Genomic DNA, 17113 nt, shown 5'->3' with positions numbered 1-17113 from the left:
ATACCCACTGGACCAACAGCTCTGAAAAGCTGAAGGTGCCTGAGGGTGAAATAGCTCCAAAATACGTACGTTGACAGTAGATTGGCAGGAAGAGGCTACATTGTCTCTTTCTGCATTCAGGAATGGCAGAAGGGCCCCTGCAGTACTGGTGATGAGGCAAGCAGGAAGGGCCAGTCTGGCCTTCCTGGGTTTGTGTAAAGTGCTGCACATTTCAGCTTGGATGACATGACAAGAGGAAAAGGGAAGGGGCATAGAATGAAACAGTCAGCAATATTCTGGGTTGCTACCTAATTGTCTCTCCCATAGGGAGCTTGGGGGGAATTTTTTGTAGAAGCCCCCATCAGTTCGGGTCCATTTTCAGATCTGATCCTTCTTCTTCTTCCAGCCACATCAGATTTGATCCCATTTTGTTCGGTTTTCAGTGTTACTTTGTTGATGAATAGGAATCCCTTTATGTAAATTTCCGACTTCAGTTCCACTTGAGTTCTAAAGAATATAAAGTGAATTCATGGCTCCAAATTCATGTGCATTGGCTCTGACTCAACCTATTCCATATAGCACCACTTATGTTGTTTCTCCCTTACTTCACCTTCCACCCAGTTTATCCCCTTCAACATTTTGCCATTATGAAGATTACAGGAGCTGATAGTAAGCATACTAGCATGCATACCCTCACATCCTGGACATAACTTGGTTCAACTCCTACCCTCAAAACGACGCTATAGGGCACCGCACACCAGAACAACTAGACACAAGGACAGTTTTTTCCCAAACGCCATCACTCTGCTAAACAAATAATTCCCTCAACACTGTCAAACTATTCACTAAGGCTCCATTACTATTACTATTACTATTAATCTTCTCATTGTTCCTATCACCCATCTCCTCCCACTTACGACTGTATGACTGTAACTTGTTGCTGTATCCTTACGATTTACATTGATTGTTTCCTAGTATGATTTGATTGCTTATTTGTACCCTATGACTATCCTTAAATGTTGTATCTTATGATTCTTAATGAATGTACCTTCTCTTTTTATGTACACTGAGAGCATATGCACCAAAGACAAATTCCTTGTGTGTCCAATCACACTTGGCCAATAAAGAATTCTATCTATCTATCTTTGGGAGCAATGAAGGCACCTTGTTTCATTAAATCCATGCACTAAGCCAGGCCTTCCAGTCCTCCTGTCTACAGATCCTTCAGGCATTCAGTCTCTAGGTGCTTACCACTATCTGGGCTTCCAGTTCTGCTGCTTCTTCTTCTTCTGATGCATGCACACACGATGTAATGAAGCATGATTGGCTTCTTGCAACGAGACCTTGATGGACAGGAATACCAGGTGGAAAGCGGGATAGTGGCCATGGTGGTAAATGTCCTCAGAGTCCCTCCAGGTGCCAAATGTACAGTTAAATTGTCAGGTTATGCTATTATCACCCAGGGCAGATGGCAGCCTGACAGCCTTGGAGTAGGACCAGGGCCACTCTGCAGACTGTTCTGAGCAACCACTTCAGCTGCAAGTCCTCCAAATGTGTGACCTCATTCCCTTCATGACCCAGCCAACAAAGAGTGCAAGTTGCTGGCCAACACATCTGGAAAGCACAAGGCTGAGAAAGATTAACCACTGCTGTTTGCAACAGAATTGCTGCTTAGTCTTGGTATCAGCTTATCATCTTCCATACACTAGGCTCGTGATGGTGACCCTATGGCATGTGTGTCAGAAGTGGCACGCAGAGCCCTCTCTGTGGGCACGCGCACCATTGCCAGCTGCTGTTCTAGTTTCCGGCATGCACATGTGCACTGGCCAGCTGGTCTTCACGGGCGCTGGAGCGCTGGAAAACAGCCCGAAAAATGCCCACAAAACAGGCCATTTTCAGGCCGTTTTTTGGGCCGTTTTCAGGTCATTTTTCAGGCTGTTTTCTGGCCGTTTTTCAGGCCCAGAAAATGGCCTGAAAACAGCCCTGAAAATGGCTCAAAAAACAGCCTGAAAATGGCCAAAAAACAGGCATGCATGCACTGGCCAGCTGGTCTTTGGGTTTCCGGCACTCCGGCACTCCGGCACATGCACATGCATGCATGCACGTTCTGGTTTGAGCACTCGGTGCCGAAAAGGTTCGCCATTACTGCACTAAGCATACCATGTCAGCAAATATCAACACAACCACTAAATAAAGGCCACAAGATCTAGAAAATGCTAGTACGTGGCTTAATGGTTGTCTGGATGTTTGCAGTCCAAATACAGATAGTCCTCGACTTAGAACAGTTCACTTAGTGACCGTTTGAAGTTACAACGGCACTGAAAAAAGTGACTTATGACCATCTTTCACACTTATGACCATTGCAGCATCCCCACAGTTATGTGGTTTACATTCGGATGCTTAACAACTGACTCACATTTGTGACGGTGGCAGTGTCCGAGAGTCCCTTTTGCGACCTTCTGAGAAGCAAAATCAATGGGGAAACCAGATTCATTTAACAGCCCTGTTACTAATTTAACAACTGCAGTGATTCATTTAATAAATGTGAGAAGAAAAGTCACAAAGAGGGACAAAACTCACATAACAAATTTCTCACTTAGCAACATAAATTTGGGGCTTGATTGTGGCCATCTACCTGTACATAGAATACAGAAAGAAAGGGGAGGAAACTACACACTCTGATCTGCTAGAGCTAGTATTGTGATGTTGCATAACAGGTGTCTTCCCAATGCTGCTTACTTATCTTGCTCTCCTTTCTTCACAGCCACTACTCAAATGCCTCTGTAATCCTTCTAGATGGAACCACTTTTTTTGCAGGCCCCAGATTCTTCCAAAAATAGTATTTCTGAAATTTGACAGCAAAACAACAAATTAATTGCTGAGAAGAGTTTCTATGGAGCCATTCATGCTAGCAGAGCTCTTGGGATTGGGAAGGAGGGCACACACATAACTCACACTGTTAAAACCCATCCCTACTGAACACATGGCCTTTCCTACTAACGGGAATCAATGAAAAGCCAAAGATACCTGAGAAAAGGCAGTTTAGCAGGAATAAGAAAACTGTGGAGCTGAACTAGAAGTCCCAGAGTCCTACAGCATTGGCCACATTGGTGAAGTCTGCTGAGAACAGTGGTTCTGACATAGCAGGAGGTCTGAAGATTGGTGTTAACACAGTATGACTATAAAATGATATATTAATCATATAATAAGATTAATAAAGGCCAAAATAAGCTTTTCCATTACTGAAAAAAATATAGTTTTTGGAGGAAAACAAGATAGATAGATAGATAGATAGATAGATAGATAGATAGATAGATAGATAGATAGATAGATAGATAGATAGATAGATGATAGATGGATGGATGGATGGATGGATGGATGGATGGATGGATGGATGGATGCATGGATGGGTGGGTGGGTGGGTGGGTGGGTGGGTGGATGGATGGATGGATGGATGGATGGATACCGATGATAGATAGATAGATAGATAGATAGATAGATAGATAGATAGATAGATAAATAGATAGATAGATGGATGGATGAGGGGGGGTGGATTTAGGTTTAGATTTAGAATTAGACTTAGGCATAGATAGATATAGATATCTTGAAGATCATGGGAAGTAAGAAAGTTGAAGACTTTGCATATAGTTAACAAGAGGAAGAGCATCAAACAGCACCTACAAAACCAATGCAAGGCCTAACAAGCAAATACCATTTCTAGGGAAATATACTCATTTCTATAATTGGGTTGATTCCTAAAAGCAGCCTACGTTCCATGAATATAATGCAACCAACTCTTTCATAAACCAGAAGAAAGAATTCTGCACCGACGTAGTGTAATTATGACATAAAAAGGGAAAAGCGATCCTTTCAAGAAAGCAACAAACTTGAGACTTATCAAAACCCCTTATAGAGAAGAGTGGCCAATATGTACCTAGGGGCAGGACAGGATGTAAAATCCATACTGTCTACACTGAGAGCTTAAAAGAAGGTGGACTGCATATACTATTCTTATAGCATTTAGATATCCCATTTAGATATCTAGTGAACATCAGTGGATAGTCCCTAAAACTGCTTTATTGTACATAGTCATCTGAACTGCAATGATCCATGCGTACAATTCCTAGTAGGGAGTTTGAAGAACATCTGGCTGACTACATTTGATGAGTCCTGAATAGGATGAAAAAGGTCATCTAATGCCTGCCTCCTGGTAATCAATGTAAGTACAGGTCGTCCTCGACTTACAACCACAATTGAGCCCAAAATGTATGTTGTTAAGTGAGACATTAAGTGATTTTTCCCCATTTTACAACCTTTGTCACCACAGTTGTTAAGTGAATCACTGGAATTGTTACTGAACATTAGTAACATAATTGTTAAGTGAATCTGGCTTCCCCCTTGAATTTTGCTTGTCAGAAGGTCGCAAAAGGGGATCAATGACCCTGGCACACTGCAACCGTCATAAATATGAATCAGTTGCCAAGAGTCTGAATTTTGACCATGTGACCATGGGGATGCTGCAACAGTTGTAAGTATGAAAAACGGTCAGAAGTCACTTTTTTCAGTGCTGTTGTAACTTTGAACGGTCACTAAATGAATTGTTGTAAATCGAGGGCTACCTGTAGATACTTCTGAATAACTCCCCTCAGTCTCAGTCAGCATGGCCAGCGTATATAAGGTAGTCCTCGATTTATGACCACAATTTAGCCCAAAATTTCTGTGGCTAAGTGAGAAAGTTTTTAAATGAATTTTGCCCCATTTTACAACCTTTCTTGCCACCGTTTTAAAGGGAATCACTGCAGTTGTTAAGTTAGTCACATGGCTGTTAAGTGAATCTGGCTTCCCCATTTGACTTTGCTTGTCAGAAGGTCAACAAAGGGGATCATGTGACCTGGGACATGGCAACCGTCAGTTGCCAAGCATCTGAATTTTGATCACGTGACCATGGGGATGTTGCGACGGCTGTAAAAGTGAAAAACGTTCATGTCACTTTTTTCAGTGCTGTGGTAACTTCCAATAGTCACTAAATAAACTTGTTACATATGTAAATAGCAAGTGGAGCCAGGGATGTAGGCTTCACTCAGGTCCAGATTTAGCTGGACATTTGCATGCCCACCACTGATTGGTGGATTCAAACGGGGCCCACCACTGATAGGTAGATTCAAACGGAGGGAAATGTAAAGCCTTGTCAGTGGCTGAATCGGTGGGACTGCTCCCTTTAAAAGGGAGTGCTGCCGGCTAAGCCTTTGCAGAAGTCACTCACTTCTGGTGAAGTTTGGACTGCTCTGGGATGGTGCAATGAAGAGGCTTGTGTTCTGAAAGGGTGTTGGGCAATTCCTATTGTGACTTAACAGCTTTGTCCTGGGTTGAGTGAGGGCTAATCCTACGATTCTGCCTTTGTTCAGACTTTGCTGTAGGGAGTTTCAAAATTTCTTGTCTTGAATGGATTCCTGCCTGCAGTATTTGCTTTGCCTATGAATAGAGCTATCTAGATACTTGTCTTCCTCTTTGAATAAGCTCTTTATCTCAAGTGCTGACATGGGCTATTAAGGAAAGTATAGGCTGCTTTCTTCCTTTTAAGAGCATGTTTCTCCATTTCTCCCTTTGGGGGAATATAATATTCTGCCTTTTTAAAAATATTTCCCAAAATATTTCTTTCTTCCAGGAGGGGTAGGTGCTGAGCAGGGCCGGATTTAGATAAAAAGAGGCCCTAGGCTATTCCACTTATGAGGCCCTTTCACCTATAGTGAAAATGTAATTTTAATTTTGCTAACAATTTGAATGTAGGCCCCTCTTGATCTTGAGGCCCTAGGCTGAAGCCTAGTTAGCCTATAGGAAAATCCGGCCCTGGTGCTGAGTTTCTACAAGAGCAATCCATAAATCCAAGCCCCTCATTTTCCTGATTCGCTGCCTTCCGGATACCTTGGCTTGTCTTTCCATCACTCTCTTCCTACACCAATCCTGAATGGAGGCACAAAAGATTAGGCATTGCCGAACTACAAGGGTTAAGGAAAATTGTGCTTGGACAAAGCTTGCTTGCAGCTGGGACTGGAGACCCATCCAGGAATATTGCCCTTTGCAGAGAATGCAGCACCTCAGCAATACAGATCGCATTATTTGCCACCCACCCTCATTTTAGTCCTCACGTCTACCTGATAAAATTTGAGTTCAAAGCCCTGCAGGATAATATCACCAGCACAGCATTATATGGACACTTTAAAAATATAATGGTCTTTCAGAGCCCCCCCCCTCCAAATAAAAGGCCGGAGGGCTCTTCAATTATTAATCATTTGCTTTGCTTTCCAACTTTATAATGCAAGACCCTTAGAGGCAGAAAACACACCTCCGACTCAACAGAGAAATCTGAAAGAAGACCAAACCGTGGCTCAGAGATCTTCTCACGCTGCTCGCTTGCACAGTTCCCAAGGGTGACAACGGAGATCATGAAAGTAGGATAGACGTCCTCATTTTAGTGCTCTTCAGCCCTGTAGATACTACAGCTCCCAGGATTCCTAAACCTTGGCTAGGCTAGCTGGGAATTCCCAGAGCTGTAGTTCAATTGGGAGCAGTGGTGAAATCCAAATTTTTTTACTACCGGTTCTGTGGGCATGGCTTGGTGGGTGTGGTGTGGCTTGGTGGGTGTGGCTTGGTGGGCGTGGCAGGGGAAGGATACTGCGAAATCCCCATTCCCTCCCCACTTCTGGGGGACGGATATTGCAAAATCTCCATTCCCACCCCACTCTGGGGCCAGCCAGAGGTGGTATTTGCCGGTTCTCCGAACTGCTCAAAATTTCCGCTACCGGTTCTCCAGAACCTGTTAGAACCTGCTGGATTTCATTCCTGATTGGGAGTATGGGTTGGGAAAGTAGCTAAAGGAGATGTATTATGTATGACTTCAGAAAACGTGTTCCTCAATAAATTATCCCATTGCCTCCAAATTCTTCTTTTAAAATCCTTTGCTTTTGCTATTAAAAAAAGGATGCTATTTAAAAACAAAAAATAGACCATGCAGAGAATTTCCATACATGAGACCTTGTTCCAATCAATATTGAACCTGGAACTCATATAGGATTTGAATAATGAAATTCTGCTCCTGCAACCACATCCTCACATCCCTTGATCTGGGAGGAGTCTTCCTGAGGACTCCTAGCTGTGTTGAACTTCTTTCCCATTTGCCTTAGCTAATGAGATTAAGATAACAAAGGTAACATAAGGAATTTAAAATACCTTGGATGCCCAGGCTGCCTATTGTTTCCATCAAACCACATCTTCTAGTTCCATTTTCATCCTTTTTGTCCAACATTATCTATCTGAGCCATGGTGGTGCAGTGGTTAGAATCAGTACTGCAAGCTACTTCTGCTGCCTGCAGCTGCCTGCAATTTGGCAGTTTGAATCTCACCAGGCTCAAGGTTGACTCAGCCTTCTCTCCTTCCGAGGTGGGTAAAATGAGGAGCCAGATTGTTGTTGGGGACAATATGCTGACCAGTGATGGCGGCGGCGGGAGGCTCTGCCCACCCACCCGGACGTCTCTGTGCTTGCGCAGAAGCGTCTGCACATGTGCAGAAGTGTTGCGTGCACATGCAAGTGCCCACGAGCAAACCGGTAGCGGCCGAAATTGAAACACACTACTGATGCGGACTCTGTAAAATGCTTAGAGAGGGCTGTAAAGCACTGTGAAGTGGTATATAAATCTAAGTGCTATTGCTACTGCTACTGCTACTGCTACTGCTTCAAGAAGCAGATCTTGGCCTCATGAATGATCAACAAACAGATCTGTGTGAAAAATTTCATGCCAGCCTTAGCAACCACCTACATCACATGTTGCTCTGTCCAATATTGTAGGCATTCCATGGATCAATTGACTGGCTGGATGTTCTGCTGAGCAGAGCTATTATGCTGAGGAGAACAAGGATACTAAGGCAAAAGTATACCAGAAATCTCAGTGTCTGCCCTTGCCTTTGGTAGTCTGCTACAGATGTTTCTACATGTCTATTAATTAATTGGTTGGCAATTGGTAGAGAGCATGCACTCTCATGCTGGAGATATTTGGGCAATGCGTGACTGCAGTAAGAGTGTGCATGCATGCAGGGGAGCAAGTCCATGAGATCAAGAGGAACCTAATTTCCACCTCAATATTAGATTATTTTAAGTACTTGCTTAGGTTTCATAGGGACCAGTGAGACAAAGGAGGCTGAAGCAGTTCTCCCACTGTTCTTAATCTGAATGCAAGGAGAGTTTTAAGTTGTTCTTCCGCCTTCTATGTTTGCGATCTCAATTTCAGCCATGTTGAGAACCAAGAATGGAGTACTCCACATTTCAGTTTTTGAAGGCCATTTGTCTCCGATGCTGTCTTGTACTTTAGTCAGAAGATCTAGACAAGGAATTCAAAATTTTGAACAGTAATTGAAAATCGCAAGCGCATTTAGACTTATATACCACTTTGTAGAGCTTTACAGCCCTTTCTAAGCGGTTTACAGAGTCAGTATATTGCCCCCAACAATCTGGGTTCTCATTTTACTGATCTCGGAAGGATGGAAGGGTGAGTCAATCTTGAGCCAGTCAGAATCAAACTCCTGGCAGTTGGCAGAATTCGCTTGCAATACTGCATTCTAACCACTGCACCACCAAGTTATAAATTCCAGCTTCCCTACAACAAAGCACAAGGCAAGAAGTATTTGTTTCTACATTTGAGTTCACTGAAGTCCAAAAAAGCACCACCTTCAGAAGAACTGTGTAAGCTATAGCTATGCTTGTATGTGTAGGTGTAGTAACCACTTCTGATAAAGGAAACACCGTGGCAATTTTGCCACTTAGAAGAAGGGTGTCATAATGCTTCCCAGAAGCCCAATGAAGGAGTGCTTGCTTACAACTTCATTGAAGCCAAGTGCCATTGGAAGCTCTTCATAGCCGTAAAAGACAACATCTTCCTCTTCTATCACCAACTCCCCAAGTTTTCAAGATTGCTCACTAATAGGCTGTTGTCTTTGGTTAAACATTCCTTTTTGGCATCTGTCCTGGAACCACGTCTCCTGGTGCCTGCCAGATATGTTGAGTGGCAGCTCCCAAAATTTCCAGACAGCATGGCTGAATCTCTCAGTTCAGTTTAATTGGAGGCCAGCTTGGGGAAGACTGCCTTCTAGAAAGTCTTCAGAGAGTCTGGATTTCTGCCTTACTGGGCAAAACCAAGCAGAATAAATGAACAGAAGAGGGGCGTGGACAAAGGAACAAGAGAAGCTAACATTAAAAGAAATGATCTGAAGAAGGAATGTAATATACACCGTATTTTCAGCCCCAGCCCTAGTGCAATAACTTAAACAGCACAGATTACTACTTGGGGAAATAAAAGGAGCATAACTTTTAAAGTTGAAAAGGCTCTCTTAGCTTGTAATCAATCGCAATAATCGGTGACAGTGATTTAGATGAAGATCAACTTTACCTTTCTTTGCTGATGACATAGAACTAGAAGCAATAAAAACTTAAGTGCATTTTGAATGCGCACAACTAATGGATTGGATGTGGCACATGCCAGCATACAATGGCTGCAAAATGAATGGGATCAATCAAAATGAGTTTGACGTTCTGGTAGACCTGAGAATTCTACATTCGGTTATCTAATAGTTGTGAGGCTCGGCAGAGGCTGGGACCCTGCAACATTTCCATAGTTCCTGATGGCTCCAGAAAAGATACTGCCCAGCCTACTTTGACACCCAGTTGGCAGCTATGACATTCAGTCAGTGTGGCAAATAGAAAGTCATATTTTGTTGCAGGGTGGGTTCTAAACTTTTTTACTACCTGTTCTGTGGGTGTGGCTTATTATGTGGGCGTGGTTTGATGGTCATGTGACAATTCTTTAGGATTTAGCAGAGGTACTAGTCTACCAGGATTTTAACTGCTTGCAGAGCAGTACCGGACTACCCATTTGTACTTGGAGCATTCCGGTCTACCTATTTGTTCTTGGAGTGCACTGGTCTACCACCACACTGCCTTTTACTGCTGATCAGCTGTAGGTCGGCCCTTTGAGGCACTGCAACAAGAGTTTAAATAGTTTTTTGCCACTCTGCCACCACCGAGAGCATTGGAAACCGCTTTCAGGCAGCTTGGCCTCAATTGCCAATCTACCACCACCGAGTGGTTTACAAGGAGCGGATTGGTTCTAGCTGATCAGTTGGGAGGCTTCTGGACTTCTCAATTTAAAGCTAAGGTGTCTTGGGTTTTTTTTTTTCTCTTCTTTGTCAAGTGAGCCCTGATTTTTTCCTTCTAGCCAATCAGCTGGGACTCGGGAGGCAGCGAATAGATTGGGGGCAGGGCCAGGCAGAGGTGGTATTTACTGGTTCTCCGAACTACTCAAAATTTCCACTACTGGTTCGCAAGAACCGGGGAGAACCAGTAGCAACCCACCACTGTTTTGTTCCCTTTCTACATAATTCAGAACAAAACAATGTCACAATGTAGGTGTCCCTACGTGTATCCTTTAGTATTCTGCCTTAGTAGGATACTAAGTAGGAGTAGGATACTCCTCAAGGGGCATGATGCCAGTCAAACTGATAGGCACTCAGAATTAAGAAATTAAATGATGAAAGACCTATCATGATGTCTTGGGAAAAAAGAAGAGGGTAGATTAAGTAGTTCAGGGCAAGGATACTATCAAAGTCTACCATATTTGAATAACTGCAATCCTATTATTGATATCTTCTGCCTCAAATCTTCTTTCTTTTCACCCAGCATCCCAAGTTTCCAGAGGTAACTGGCCAATACTATCCTTTTAATTTCCCACAATGCATCAAGGTAGCTTTATTCTTGGCGAGAGGTCCCCACCCCTGGGCTGCAGCCCAGTACCGGGCCACAGCCCAATTGGAACTGGGCCACTGAAGCAGTGGGCAAGCAAGCACACACACGAAGCTCCGCTGATGCAAGCAGCAGGCGTGCTCGCATGTATGCGCACTTGCCTACCATTCACGCCAAACCATCCCCTCTCCCCGCCCCATCAGTCCGCAAAGCTGGAAAGGTTGTGGAACAGTGTCCTGGGGCATTGTGGGAAATCAAAAGGGCAACTGAACCAAATGTCCTGGTGTTGGTCAGAATAATACCACAGCAATTTCTAAAATCTAGAGTCAGCACTGAAGCAAACCATGTTATCCAATGCTTCAATCAATTCCATGGACATCATTTCGTTGTAGGAACCCCATGCATAATCTGCAACATATGATAGAAAGCTGTAATTTAGGATACCATATAAAAAAACCACAGACATTTATTTTTTAAACATTATACTGTACATTAATTAATGAGGAAGGAGGCTTTTTTTTTTTTTTTTTTGCACAACACAGCACAATAGTAAGATACAAGCAGAAAACATTTCACATGAAGGGACAGCATCACTGATAATTTCAAAAAAATCACAGGGCTGCGCTACAAACTTGAGTAATCCTGGGTTGTCATTGTGAGACTGAGTTTTAGGGACCAAAGTGCTTCTTTAAAAATCTTGGATTTATTTTACTACTTGTTCCTAGCCCTCATGGATGCAGGAAAAAGAAATGGAATAGTGAGGGCAGCATTGCTTAAAGGCTCTCCTTTGGAACATATTATAAAACTGGATCATCAACATATTTAAATATCATTTATATCTTGTAGCATTATGGCCCATATTTATACCTAATTGTTCTCTAGAGCTGCTGGTGCTGAAGATAAACAATATGTTTGTTTGCATATGTGATATAAAATTTACTATTATTTATGCCGGCCATAAATCAATCACAGCCAAGTCCAGAAACACATTTTTATGCACTGAAGCTCCCGAACATTATTGTCACTTTACATTTCACGCTACCGGCCTTCTACTGTAAAGTTTGTAAGTGTGTATGAAGAGCTAATAACCAACTGGTTTTCAGATCAATTTCGAAAAGCAGGTTACTATTGAGAGTTCATTGGGCTACAAAACCTTGTAACACACAATCCTACAATGTAGGATGCAAGCTGAGAAAACTAACATGTACGCTGAGAGAATTGCCGTCCTGAGGTTATTGGTGTATCGTTGGTTTTGCGCACATTATTACAGCAAGAAGAAGTTATTTTCAGGCTGAAATTTGAATCAAAACATTTTTGTAAGCCACTGCTTTTTTCATAATAAGAGACAGAAACTATCACCAACCATTGCACCCCCTCATGATTTAGGTGTATCTTCACATTAAGAAAAGATGTGGGAACAAATCCTTTGGGTAGAACTGTGCACCCCCTCAGAGTTTCCTTACCTTTGCCTTTTAAGCAGCAATATGAAAGAATTCAGGTACGGCTTGACCACTCCAGAAACTGACTATCTTTGAAGTCTGTAGAGATTCTCAGTCATCCAGGTCATGGTTGTCCCAAAGGTGCTTTTTCAGGAGGCAACTGGACTTCCTTGTTTTTTCTTTTGAAGAAGTTTCACTTCTCATCCAAGAAGCTTCTTCAGCTCTGACAGGATAGTGAGGAATGGAACGATTTATATTCCTTGCAGACAGCTGGTCATTTGCATCCTTTTAGAGAGTCATTGAAGCACTTGGAGGTTTATCTGCGTCCTCAGGATGATGAGTAGTGCTCCTGGTTCCTCTAGTCTGCAATTTTTCTCTGGAAACCCATTCCTACTCCCACACTATTCAAAGGGTGTTCATCCAAAATTGTACAGCTAAAAGTCTGTAGAGATTCTCAGTCATCCATGACTGAGACATGATGGGACAACCATGACCTGGATGACTGAGAATCTCTACATGCACAGAATTTAGTCTAACAGTGTTTCTCAACCTTGACAACTTCCCTAGCCAGGGAAAATCAGGTCCTAGAAGAGTGAAATGTGCAGGGGTAGGTAACACTGTACTCATGGGTACTGATGTTTCCTGAGGCATCTTTGAGCTCTTTCTACCACCAGACTTTTAAAGAAAGATTTTTTAAAAAGCATTCTCTTTATTTCCAGGAATGTATTTAGTCCTCAAGTAGATCTTATTGACCCACTTATAAAATGGTGGGTATCTGCAACGTTGTACTTTGTTTTGAAAGGTGCTCACCTGTCCAGGGGGAAAAAGGCAAAGGAAAACTCAGATGGTATGAAACATACCAAAGAATGACAAAGAACAACCCTACCAGGGAAAGTAGTGCTTTTTTATTGCCCATCTTCACAAAGACAATTGTTTTGTGGAAATGGCAACATCGTGCTCTCAGTGGTACAAAGGAGAGTGGTTAAACTATTGGACTAGGAGTAGAGAAATCAAGTTCAATCCATCCTCTACCATGAAAGTTCACTGGATAACTTTGGGTTATCCAGTTTTAGCCAACCCCAATTCACAGAATTATTGTTACGGAGTAGAATAAAGAGAATACCGATGCAAGTCACCTCGTGCTCAGTGCAAGAATCCAGATTAAAGCATGATAGATAATTTTCAATTAATTAGTATTTGTTTGAGTGGGGGGAGAAAGGGAAGAGAAATGTGCAACCAGAGCTTAACTCTTCTAAAAGATCCCCAAAGAAATTGTGGGGACATCCTACCTACTCTCCTATAGAGCCAGCCGAAAATAATGCCTGACTGAAGTGGAGCACAAAAATCACTTCCATATGCTTAGTATCCATTTAACGCTAAAAAAAAATGTTCCTACCTTTTTCAAAAGTTTGATTTTGTTTATTCCATGCAGATTGGTTTATTTATTGATAGGCCTCAACATTATATAGACAAGAAATAATCCTATGTCAATTATCTTATTTTATTTTTACCTTTTTACACAGGCAACAGAATAGAAGAGCTTTACCGTATGCCTCACACATCTTAGTGAGGAGGAGGATGTAAGTGAACCAACCCAAGAAGACAGTGGTAGCAGCAGGAACTGCCAAGTTGCTACAATAAATACTGTTAAGGAGGCAGGAGCAAGGTGTGATGATCCAAAGGTGTTCTGGGGAAAAAGTAGATCCACCTTTCTATTGTTTGGGTTCTTCCATGTGACTATACCATGCCTGGGCAAGTATTCTTGGCATCTTCAAATGCCAACACCACAAAGTGTTTAATATATTAATTTTAATACAGTGGCTAAGAATTTACTCTGCACCAAAAATCAGCTGCCTGAAATGGCCATAATGGTAGGAATCAGCCATTTCTTTGGCCACCTGAAACATCTTAGTCAATTTGGGGACTTGTAGAAGACTTTTCTGTTCCCGCTCGGTTTGCATATTTCTAAATAAAACATATATGTGCTGGTCTTAGTGTATGCCACTAGATTTTTCACTGCTGACAAAGCAGTGGGTGGCAGGTGTTTTATCTCGGCCAAATGTTATTCAACCATTTCATCTTACTCTAGTAATCTAAGGGATGTCAAGACATGTTACATTTAGGATTTTTTATGACAAAGAAGATTTTTAACCAAATGTTCTCATTTTTATCTATATATTATGGTTTACTATAAACCTGTGATGGCGAACCTATGGCACCCTCTCTGTGGGCATGTGAGCAATCTCCAGCTGCTTTTCTGGTTTCCGGCATGCGCATGCGCGCCGGCTAGTTGGTCTTCATGCACGCTGGAGCGCCAGAAATCTAAAGACCAGCTGGCCAGTTCTGGCACACACAAAGACCAGGTGGCCGGTGCACATGCGCATCCTGGCCACCTGGACTTCAGATTTTCGGTGCTCTGGCGCACACATGCGTTCCAGTTTGGGCACTCGGTGCCAAAAAGGTTCGTCATCACTGCTATAAACCATATTAAAAATGTCAGATGGACTGACATCGACAAAGCTCTTTCAGGATTGCAACTGGGGTTGAAACTTACTTCCATATCTGTTTTAAATCCACCTCATGCTTTATAACCCTTTAAGCATTGGTTTAAACACAGTGAAATGCCTTGCTGAATCAAGATACCCTTTTGAGCAGTAAAGCAAGATGGTTTCACCCCAGGTCCTTGAATTACAGTTCAAAAAACGTTGAATTTCTTGCATCATCTGGTACTTCCAAGCTCTCTTTCCCTAATGTTGAACGTACTTTGACAATCATATATAAACTTTTTCTTACACTAAATACTGTGCCTATACAGAAGCCTCCAGTGAACAAAGTGAAATTTATACCTTAATAAATACATAGATTTGTACTGTTAAAGGTACACTACCAGGAGGCAAGTAATCTCCTCTGATAAAGTATTACGTTTTCAGAAGAAGTTAGCCATGTTAGTCTGTTGCAGAAAAAAATGATTTGGTTGTATTATGATTTAAGATTTTTGTGGCTTGCCATTAACTTCGTTAAATTATGGTGCTGACATAAGAATATTTCTATACACACATTATGAGTTGAGAAGGAAAGAAAAAAGGGGTGGCATGGGAAGGAAACTCTTGAAAAGACTACCCTTTTAAGCAACTTTGGTAAAAAATCCTTGGCTCTCATTTTATATTTAAATTAACTTATTTTTTTTAAAGAGGTTTATTTTCTTGCTCTCCATTTTTGCTCTTACCCCTGTCCCTTCCCCACTCCAGATAACTGTTCTCAGGCTAAACAACCTGTGTGTAGACTGTCCTATTATAAAAAATATCATATCTTAATGTGTTGTTTCAATTGGAGATCCATTCATTCTGGATTAATACGAAGCCATCATCCTATCAAAGACAGTCAACCAACATCCATGACTCAATCAATCCAATTATAAACTAGTGTGATTATCTTTGAAACAGAAGGGTCGATATTCCAGGGAAGCGAATGAGGAGCATGTGTGTGAGATACTTACAGCAGCCTTCCCTAAACTGTTGTTTTTCCAAATATATTGGACCAGAATACCCATCATCTACATCTTCGAATCTCGTTGTTTGAGGAAGTTGCATAACATTCTCAGAGACTCTTCCCATCCTGCTTACAATCTTTTTGGACTGTTGCCTTCTGGCAGAAGATACAGAACAATTAAAACTCGGACCACACGTTTTCTGAATAGTTTTTAATCCCAGAGCTATAATTGCACTCAACAATGAACTAAAGGGCCACCATCAGTGAGTTGTTGGACAGCATTATTTGGTCTGTTGTGTGGATGTTTGGGTGATTTAGCGGTGGGGAATTTGTGGTGAGTGGGGGGGGGTGTTTGGGGATTGTTGTATGTTGGACCTGGTCTTTGGGTGTTAAGTGAATTTCATTGTATGGATATAATGTGCATACACGTACAATAACAATAAAGTTATTATTATTATTTGGAGACATAAATTTGGATGGGCTTCAATAAGGTATTAAATTGAGTGCTGAGTTATCAGGCTTAAATATTTACCATCCAAGAGAGCTCTAGATGAGCAGATTTTCCATTTCTCAATGTAATCTATCTCACAGGGCTGTTAATTATCAAACCTTCTGGAAAGTACTCTAAAACCACAATTTAATGAACATTTAGAGGAAAGAGAAGTCCGTTAAAGTCAAATATCTGTTAAATCTGACTTTATATAATTGATGTCATTTGCATAATGATATAATTAGCATGTCTTTTGCATTTCGTTACCTCCTTTGTGGCACACAAATGATATAAATTGATACAATGTAAAATTTCAATTATGTCATTACAGAAGGAATGCAAATTTATGAAATGGCATTAAAATATACTTCATTATGCAAACGACACGTATTTATGTGTTGCTTTCTCAGCTATTACATTTATATTCCACCTTTGGTACAGGAACTGAAGGCAGGATACACAGCACTGTCACCACCTGTTTTTCCCCACAACCTGTGTGGTGGTTGGATTGAGGAACGCTGATCCAGATTATGCAAAAAAGTTAATTACCTTATTATGCAAATGAAACAAATTAATTTTCCCTACTACCTGAACTAACTCAGGAACAGCTGACTTTATTCTTTCGAAATGAAGTCAAAAGTAAAATTCTGTCCACTTAATCTGAAGTCAGATGAATAAAGTTCCCAAGAATTGAGATTTTTGACAATGTAAATTACCATGAATTTACAGTAGAAAGCAAGATCTGAGGAGTTTTTTCCACTTGCACCTAACAAGAGGATAATGATAATGCCTTTTTCTGTCTTCTCCCCAGCCAGAATAGGATTGTAATTCTTAGTTAAAAGGTAAAGGTAAAGGTTCCCCTTGCACATATGTGCTAGTTGTTCCCAACTCTAGGGGCAGTGCTCATCTCCATTTTGAAGCCGAAGAGCC

The 17113-nt window shown here is 41.7% G+C and overlaps 1 long non-coding RNA gene across 1 annotated transcript in view; it reads left to right on the top strand.

Moving 5' to 3' along the window:
* Positions 1 to 16158, top strand: part of LOC148116733 (uncharacterized) — a 60359-nt gene extending 44201 nt beyond the window's left edge. Inside the window, exon 2 of the long non-coding RNA XR_015731282.1 lies at positions 13728 to 16158. This is a non-coding gene — a long non-coding RNA (uncharacterized LOC148116733). The remainder of the gene's footprint in view (positions 1 to 13727) is intronic.
* Positions 16159 to 17113: the final 955 nt, after the last annotated feature.

Source organism: Pantherophis guttatus, chromosome 1 (genome assembly GCF_059756535.1).
Source record: "Pantherophis guttatus breed Tessera chromosome 1, ASM5975653v1, whole genome shotgun sequence".
Taxonomy (NCBI): domain Eukaryota; kingdom Metazoa; phylum Chordata; class Lepidosauria; order Squamata; family Colubridae; genus Pantherophis; species Pantherophis guttatus.
Note: the sequence above shows the minus strand (reverse complement) of the source record. Positions and strands in the feature narration are given on the sequence as shown.